General features: G+C 46.1%; 1 protein-coding gene across 2 annotated transcripts in view; it reads left to right on the plus strand.

Annotated features, from left to right (window-relative positions):
- Positions 1-742: 742 nt before the first annotated feature.
- Positions 743-9,630, plus strand: part of Gpd2 (glycerol-3-phosphate dehydrogenase 2) — a 136,414-nt gene continuing 127,526 nt past the window's right edge. Inside the window, exon 1 of one of the 2 annotated variants that reach the window (XM_005346424.2) lies at positions 743-1,079. The gene's annotated coding sequence lies outside the window, so the exon portion shown is untranslated. Of the gene's footprint in view, positions 1,080-1,257; positions 1,701-9,630 lie in introns of those variants that run through there. The other variant, XM_005346423.2, reaches the window with a different exon arrangement.

A 9,630-nucleotide genomic window follows, 5' to 3' on the forward strand; every position in this document is an offset into this window, starting at 1 on the left:
TTCAGTGGCACAGGGATGGAAACTTCACGATGAGGGTTGTTAGCCTTAACATTTTATCATGTCCAAGGCGGGGAATCAGGGGATTGTCTCCAGAGACTGGTGGGCCCCCGGAAGTTACTAGGAATCTGTGACCCCACACATTTCTACCATAAATTCTTCAGTCTTTAAGTATACTAAATAGCCGGGCGGTGGTGGTGCACGCCTTTAGTCCCAGCACTCGGGAGGCAGAGGCAGGCGGATTTCTGTGAGTTCGAGACCAGCCTGGTCTACAGAGCGAGTTCCAGGACAGGCTCCAAAACCACAGAGAAACCCTGTCTCGAAAAAACAAAAAAAAAAAAAAAGGATGGGCGTTGGTGGCCCAGGGCTTTAATCCTAGCACTTGGGAGGCAGAGGCAGGAAGGAGTTCCAGGCCCAGCACGGTCCACAGAGTGAGCTCCAAGAGAAACCCTGGCTCGAAAAATCATATATATATATTCACAATTGATTACTAAACACTGTTACACTTTCCCTCAAACTAATTTGGCTGCTTTATTTGAGGAGCTTTTCAGATCAGTCCCTCCATATTTTTCTAACACCACGGTGGGTGGAAACACCTAAATCTCATGATTTAAAGCCTTAACAAAGTGGGGTCTTTCGGAACTCAACCTAACCCCTCTTTGGGTACCATTGTGTTTGCCTAACCCTTGTAGTAGCAACAAGTGAGCTGGGCATGCTCAGTGGGCAGGGTCGGGTTGGGAGGGGGTGCAAGTGGGAAGCCTGTGGCTCCGCAGCCAGGGCTCTCCGCCTCCCCCAACCTGTACGAGGGCTGGGCCCTGTTGGGCCAGTGCTCAGCATCCCACCCCTGCTGACCGGGCTTGGTCTTCTCCCAGGGTCACTATGCTCTAACATTCAGGCCTGGGGTCAAGAGGCCTGGAGCGGCCGCAGAACGCGCTGGGGTAGCCGGGCCGAGAGCTGCAGGCCCTGTCCTCAGGGTCCCCCGACTCCTAGACGCCTTTCTAGGCCCAGGGAAGCCTGGCGACTGAGAGGTGTGGTGGGGGAGGGGGAAGCGCCGGATCTGGGGACGCGCGACGCGTGATCAGGTAAGGCAACCCCGGCGGGCAGCAGGCGGGCGAACATCCTCCTCCCCGGGCAGATGGCGGCGGGGGGGGGGTGGTGGTGGCCAGCGTGGGGAGGGACAGGAACCCGACACCCTGCGGGCTTCCCGGGCCTAGCTCAGCCATCTCGTCTTCCCTCCAGCTGGCGAGGAGTGGCGGGGTCTGGAGTCCCTCTCCGCCCCGGCGCTGAGCAGGATCGATCACCCCGGGGCGGGGGCAGGGCCAGCTCACGTCCCCGCGAGGCCCAGAGCGCGAGTCTGCAGCCGCCCTTCCCCGCTCGCGGCTCGCACACCCGCTTGCACTTCCGCGTTTCCCCGCCGGGCCGAGGAGCCCGGGCCCGCTGTGTCGCGGCTCACGCGGTGGCGGAGTCGCAGGGTCATCCCCCGGGGAGGCGGAGGCGCACGAGGTGGGAGGAGGAAGTGTCCGGGAGGGGCGTCCGCGGGCGGGTCGGGTTACCGTGGCCCCGCCTGACCCGGTGACATCCCGGCGCGCTCGCCGCGAGCCCAGGGCCACTCTGGTTCTCGGCGAGGCCGACTCCGCCCTGGCTGGAGGATCCTGGCGCCCCTGCCCACCCGCTGTCCCCTCACGCGTGAGGACTGATCTCAGGTGTGTGCGTCCTGGCCACCCGCTTCTCCTCCGCCCTGGCTTCTAGGGGAAAGTGGTCCCTTTTCTGAGCACCCTGACTCGGACTCTGTGGGGCTGAGGTGTGGCGGAGGTGGAGGTGGTGGTGGCGGGAAACTGGGGGAGGCTTGAGACTTTCTTCTCGGTCAGGGCTAGACGAGGCTGGAATACCTTTGTAATCCACTTTCCCTAGGAAGAGGTAGGGAGTCTGCACGTCAGTGAAACTTTATGCAAACTTTTCACTTGCGAATGCGGCTCCTCCGGTGAGGAGGATTGCTGTTTCCTTCTGTGGTGAGGATCGAAGACCCTTCTGGAGGAGGCAGGAGGCTTTCTTTGAGAAACTCAATTACCAGGGTGTGACTGGGCTAGGAGGAAACGCACCGTGTACACCAGCAACAGCTTCCACTCTCCACAAGGCAACTGCTTCTAGTTAAAGTTTGCTGAGTGCGGTGGCTCAAAGGGTCTTAGCAGATGGTGGTCCCGAGACCTTCCTTCTCCCCGTGCGGAGATACAGGTACCCCTGAAACAGCTTTTCTCCACCGACACAAGTTCTTCCAAAATCTCATTGACAGGCTCATCCAAGTGACACAACCTGTAAATATCCCAGGAGGTTGCTACAGAAACAGCCAACAGTTACATTTGTCAATTTGTACAAATGGGTGCGAGAAGGAAGTTGGTAAATTAATGTCCTCGATGCTTAAAACAAAACTTTGTAATTTGCATATATTCCAAAGTTTAGCGCCTCGGAGTTTCCCTTTTGAAGGTGGAAAGCACTGGCGATGGCCACCCTGGGACCAGGGACGACTCAGTCACTATTGATCAGACCACGAAGCCTGGATGCCATTGCCCAATGGCATTGTGCTGTCTCGGGGGCCTTAATGATCAGTGTGTTGAAACCTCCCCATGTTTCTCATAGGGACATTAGTCAAATGACCATACTTCCCTTATTTTAGCAGTTTAACCCTTCACTCCAGTGAGTGATGGGTGAGAAGAGAGACAAAATCGTTAGAACTCTGTGTTCGGAGAGGTCACATAGTCAAGTTTATAAAGTCATTCTAGATACCAGGGGAAGGCAATTGCGTGGTTCTGTTAATGAGCAAAACAGAGTTAGCAGTTCTCAATGGGTGTTGTGCCTTCTTGCTTAGGTCTTGTATAGGGCAATCACGATTTGATGACCACTCTGATATAATTCTTACATAATCCTATGTGGTTATTTTATTTACGTCCGGTGCAGCTCCAGGATGTAAAGCTTTGACTTGGGTATGGTGTGTCTTAGACATTTTGAGATCTCTAGGACCTGGAAGGGCCACTGACTTCTACTAAGCTCTCACAAATGATTTCTCAAGCACTGACTAACCTGGAACAATGTATCAGAATCTAAGAAACAGATTTTTTTTTGGCCTTAGGGAACATATTCAAACTCATTAAGTGTCACAAGCAAACTATGGGTAATAATGGAGAGCAGACCTACAATCCCTGGGAATATGCTCCAGAGGCAATCTGTTTCTAAAATGTTAGTTTCCTTCCTCCTTTTTTTTTTTTTTTGTATTGAAAAAGCAAATTTTGGGGAAAGAATACAGCTAGGCAGGTAATTTAGTTCTCATATGGTAAGAATGAATTATCCAGAATTTTCCCCTTTAGTTGGGGCAGTAGGAGGAGGGCTGGTGGCAGCTGTGGTTATTAACAATTCCCAGACCATTATCTAATTGCTTTTCTTTAGTTTTGGAACATGTTGATGTTTTCTGAAGCTTGATTATTTGTGTTCCCCAGCGCAAAAACAATTCTTCAGAAGGCACCAGAAATTACATAGTAATTTCATAGTACATTCGGCTTTTTTTCTTTTTGTTTTAGTTTTTTTTGAGACAGGGTTTCTCTGTAGCTTTGGAGCCTGTTCTTGTAGATCAGGCTGGCCTCAGACTCACAGAGATCCGCCTACCTCCGCCTCCCAAGTGCTGGGATTAAAGGCCTGTGCCACCACCGCCTGGCTACATTTGGTTTCTTAAAGGAAGTTTTATGCAGTTTGTGTATAGGATTATGTAGCAATAAATAGTAGATAAAGCAAAATTACTGTTAGCTGTTTTTTATTAATGTATGGAGTTTGTTTAGTGGGAGAAAACATGCATTCAGGTGCCCCCTGACATTTTAACCAGCTACCTATGTAACTATGGTCCCACGAAAGTCTTGCCGAGTGAGATGGAAACCACCTAAGTTTATGCAAATCCTGTGATGTTTCTCAGAATGATAGAACACCTAATGAGAAATTTCTCAGGAGTTATTCCTGATCCTACAGATGACTGTAGATGGCTCAACTCTTTCGAGACAAGTTGATGTTGCGGAGAGTGCCATTGATAACAGGCTTAAAACTGCCTAAAGACAAACAAGATGATCATTTTAGGAGGTAGAATTGGTCCAGACTTAATGCCTCAACCTCTGGAATACTAAGATTATAAGAAGGTGTTATCACTCATGGCTTTGAAACAGGTTTTAAATGCTCATGAAAACACTTGGCTAATTCGACTACATTGAGAAAAGAAGAACATATACAGGTAGTATTATAGGAAGAGGAAATGTTACTTCTGTGAATTGCCTTGTTTTATTGTGTTTATGCGCCTTGTTTTTTTTTTTTTTTTTTTTTTTTTTTGGTTTTTCGAGACAGGGTTTCTCTGCGGCTTTGGAGCCTGTCCTGGAACTAGCTCTGTAGACCAGGCTGGTCTCGAACTCACAGAGATCCGCCTGCCTCTGCCTCCCGAGTGCTGGGATTAAAGGCGTGCGCCACCACCGCCCGGCTGTGCCTTGTTTTTGAATTGTTAACAAGATGAATAAAACATATATAACGATTGGCTGGTGATCACATTGATCTTTTATGGAGAAAGAAAAGAGCCAAGATGGTTGCAAGCCAGGAAATGCCTGAAAGCTTTACGATGGACCTCTTTTTTTTATTACAGTGCTTCTCAGTGATGTTCCTTATATTGTGGTAACCCCCAACCCTAAAATTATTTTGTTGCTGTTTCATAGCTGTAATTTTGTTACTGTTCTGTATAATAATGTAAATATCTGATATGGTACCCTGTGAGGGTTTTGATCCACAGCTTGAGAAACGCTGCTTTATTATACAGCCAGAGAGATCTCTCAGAGTCACCGGAGAGAGAAAGCAAGAGATGCTGGTGGAGTGGAGTGGAGTGGTCCATGCATGTAACCCCAGGACGTGGGAGGCAGAGGCAGGCAGACCTCTGTGAGTTTGAGGCCAGCCTGGTGAGGTTCAGGACAGCTTGAAAAAAACAAAAAAAACCCCAAAGTACCCAGAGATGCTGACGGAAGGAAGCTAATGGTTTGCGGCAATACCTGAGGAGTGTAGCTAGTGATTGTGACCAGTTTGTTTTGAATTCTAACTTGAGTCTTTCCGTGAATGTGACCATTCTTATCTATTATTATTTGCTTGTTTTCTAGCCTTTTTGTCTTTTGTTAGTGACTTCTGCTTTTCTGATTCACTCAATGTATGTGATATCATGTATCATCTGTGTTATTTATTTATAGAGACAAGATCTCAATTTATAACCCTGGATGGCCTGAAACTAGCAATGTAGACCAGGTTGGCCCAGAGCTCACAGCAATCTATCCCACTCAGCCTTATCTGTACGCTTACTTCCCATTTTTCAGTTAAGAGTTTTGTTCTGATTCTTGCAATATCAGATTTGCTATTTGTGTAGGAAAGCATGGTTTGTGATATTGATAGGTGAAGCCTTGGTTAGCTCATTAAAATTGATGTGAAGAAATAGCTAATAAGCAATTTTAATTCTTCTTAATTCTTATTTATTCTCAGATATTTTGAAATAATGAAAACAGGAGGTGGGTGTGGTGGTATACACATTTAATGCCACCACTCAAGAGACTGGCATTCAAGGCCACCCATCTTAACAAACAGAGCAGGAAAAGAAGAGGCGCAGAGTCTTCTTGTTTCTGACCCAGGAAGTTCCAAGTTTGTTTTAAGTTCTAAGATTCTTGGAGTCTCTGGGCTGAGTACACTTTTGTGAATTCATGAGATTACTAATGAGTCCTTAGACAGCGTCAGGGATAGGAGCTGAGTGTCTCGTAGTTAATAGCTTCAGGGATGGGAGCTGAGTGCAGGAGGCTTTGAGGTCAGAGTTGAAACTTCCGTCTTGCCTGTGGAGGACCAAGAGGCTAGAGATAATCAGGAACAGCCTGTGGTCTGACCATCTTGCCTACGTATGAAGCCTTCGTAAAACGCTAAGTTACTTGATTTGGATAAAACTTGAGTTTCCGAATATTTGAAGGGTGAGAAGACCTGAGAGGGAGGGAAACTCCTTGGCCCCGTTCCCATACTGCACCGTGCACTTTATTCCCTGTTCATATATCCGGAATGAATCTCACTATTGTAGCCTTGGCTGCCCTGGAACTTGCTCTGTAGGTCAGGCTGGTCTGGAATTTACAGAGATCTCCCTGCCTCTGCTGGGATCAAAGCATGCAACACCACGCCCAGTTCATTTTCATTCTTTATGCTGTCTTTACAATAGACTTATAAACGCCTTTCTCTGAATCTGAGTTATCATAGTCTGTTACTAAACCTGAGAGGGGGTGGGGATCCTAGACTGGAAGGTAAATTGGCAGAAGTGTTGGTAACCTGGGAAACCTGGTTGTGTGACCGTCTGGAGTAACAATCTGACATTACTTGGAGCATCTCTTAGCTGTTCAGGAAGATGTAAACACTAATTTATTTCTGAACAGTGAGATACTGTAATAGTGTAGGTACCTTTTGAGCAATGACTTTAGACTTCTCAAACTTTCTGTTCTTCAGATAGTGATGTCTTGTGGATACTCTTATCTTTCACTGACCACGTATGCAATTTTATGACTGATTTTACTTGGCAGGGAAAGGAGACCTCAAACCTGTAACAGAGAGGCCAGTTTCTGAAAGATGAGATTTAAGGAAGCTGGTGGTGTTGGGCAAGATTGTCTCTGCCTAAGACTTGGTGACAGTACTCACAGACTTAGAGAAACTTGAGTGTTACAACTGGAATTATTCCCTTGTTTTTGCTGGTGGTCACCAGGGCCTAGTGGAAATTATATACACATGAAGAGGGAATGTTATGTTCAATGAAAAGAGATTCGGAAACATCTGGCTAAGATTTTATGCTATTATATGCCAATATAACCCAATAATCTTTTAAATATATTTCAAAGTGACAAAAACAATAGTTTAGAGTACCAGGTTCTCAAGGTTCTTTTCCTTTGATTTAAACTGAATAAATAAAGGATGTTATGTTTCATTGTAGTACAGTCAGAAGTGCTTTTGATGTTCTCCCCTCTGTCCCACCCTTCCTGACCTTCTCCTGTGCTGTGGGGTCAGGTCTAAGCATTTGTCTTGGAGGTCAGGAAACATCCAGCTTTGCTCCTGGGTTCAGCCTCTCTCCTTGGGTCCTGTCTCAGTGGGCGTTAGCTAAAATTCTTTAAACCTACCTTATTTCTACAGCTGCGTCTTGCTGTGCTCTTCCATCTTCACCCGTTTTTGGTTTTTTGAGACAAGGTTTCTCTTTGTAGCTCTGGCTGTCATGGAAATCACTTTGTAGACCAGGCTGGTCTTGAACTCAGAGATTCTTCTGCCTCTGCCTCCAAAGTGCTGGGATTAAAGAAGTGTGCCACCACTGCCCGGACAATATGACAGATAACTGATTTATAGACCTCAGGTGTCTTACCCAAGTGCCTTGCAGGACACAGACCAAATACTGTTGGATATATAATCCTCTCATAGCTTACTCATTTAAGAGTAAACTTTACTTATTTAAGAAGTAAGCAGTTGGTTTGAGCTGGGTGTGATTGGGCAGCGGATGACACATACTAGCTACATTTCAGATAATTAGCCCAATTGGATATTATAAGCGTTATTGTTAAACGCCTTCTCTTTTCACCTACACATTTGGCAGTTTCTAGGATATTTGCGAAGAGGCAATTGCATCAGTCAAACTCATATTCTAAAAGCAATCCCTCAAGAAAATTACTGGAAGATTCTATAAACCAGGAGGACACATGATTCCTATCTCTGTCAGCGCTACTGAGGCTTGGAGGCTCCTTTACTTCACTGGTTTCCCCATTCCTCGCCTTCCTCACCTCCCTACCTAATCAAATTTCTTAGTAAAACAAAATCCTAATTGAGTGGGTTGTGTCCATGTATAATCCTAGCACTTGGGACTTTGGGAAAAGGGTGTGGGAGATTTGCATAGGTCAAAGCCTGAGCTACATAGTGAGACCCTGTTTCAAAAAAGAAAAACAAGGAGGACATGATAGCCCATCTTTTTGTCTCAGCACTTTAGGTAAAGTGAGAACTCTTTGAGTTCTAGGCCAGCCTGGGCTACATAGTTACATAGTGAGTTTCAGGACAGCCAGGGGCGTGGAGAGACCTGGTCTCAAAACAAAAAACCAAGGCCAACCAAATGAAAACAGAAAAAAAAAAAAAAAAAGCCACAGCAACAACAAAAACTAAAAGCCACTGAAGAATCTGGCAAATTCTAAGGAGGTAGTTGATAAAAGCTTGTCACCATTATCAAATAAAGTTTCTGGTCCTTTCATTTTAAAAACTAGTTATTTTTGTTTTTATTCATGTGTGTGAGGGTATGCCCTGTATGTTTGGGTGTCCATGGGAGCCAGAAAAGGGCATTGGATCCTCTGGAGCTGGAGTTACAACCATCCAGCATGGGTGCTGGGAAACCCAAGTTGGGGTCTCTGCAAGAGCAAGGAAGGGCTCTTAATTACTGAGCCTTCTTTCCAGCCTCCAAGTTGTCCCGATTCTAAGGAAACAAAAACTCAAGGGCCATTTATGTAGGAGGTCAAAGGTGACCCCGAGGGGAGGCTTTTGCTTCTGAGCACCACTGACATGGCGTTGCCCAGTCTCTGAACCTTGCGGTTTCCCTCTATTCAGGGAGGTAGCTTAGACTTCAGGAATGTGTGCCCACAGAAAACATAGAGTGGTATTACTCCTATCCTGTTTACTAGGAAGCCAGTCTTGCCAATGGTGCTGTTTACTGCTGACCCTCGCCTGACTTTCTTTATTGTGTGCACTTAAGAGATCCTGTCTCTAGCCTTTGGGGATGTGGCTTCCCTTCCACATGAAGCTATATGCCCTGCTGCTCCCTCTAGGCCTGTGCTCATAGGGGTCATTTTTTTTTTTTATTAAAATTTTTCTTTTATGTGCGTTGGTGTTTTGCCTGCATGTATATCTGTGTGAGGGTGTTGGATCCCTGGAACTGGAGTTACAGTTGTGAGCTGCAATGTGGGTGCCGGGAATTGAATCCAGGTCCTCTGGAAGAACCACTGAGCCATTTCTCCAGCCCCCATATGGCTCATCTTAAATATATTTCTATCTTCACTTTTTAAAAGCATCCTTGTTAACATTAACCTGTACTTCCATTCCAACTCACCATTAAGTATCTGAGATACATGTGTACCACTCACGCTGCCAGATTTAGTAAAAGATTTTATTAAAGTAAAGGGATGCAGAGATTTCACCCAATTGTAGCTTTTACTATTTTTATTTTTTTTTTGGTTTTTCGAGACAGGGTTTCTCTGTAGCTTTGGAGCCTGTCCTGGAACTCCCTTTGTAGACCAGGCTGGCCTCAAACTCACAGAGATCCACCTGCCTCTGCCTCCGGAGTGCTGGGATTACAGGCATGCGCCACCACCACCCGGCCTAGCTTTTACTATTAATAAAAGTAATACAGCCTTTGGGAGGTTGAGGTGCGAGTGTACCACTCACGCTGCCAGATTTAGTAAAAGATTTTATTAAAGTAAAAGGGATGCAGAGATTTCACCCAATTGTAGCTTTTACTATTTTTATTTTTTTTTGGTTTTTCGAGACAGGGTTTCTCTGTAGCTTTGGAGCCTGTCCTGGAACTCCCTTTGTAGA

This window comes from Microtus ochrogaster, chromosome 4 (assembly GCF_000317375.1).
Source record: "Microtus ochrogaster isolate Prairie Vole_2 chromosome 4, MicOch1.0, whole genome shotgun sequence".
NCBI classification, from domain to species: Eukaryota; Metazoa; Chordata; class Mammalia; order Rodentia; family Cricetidae; genus Microtus; species Microtus ochrogaster.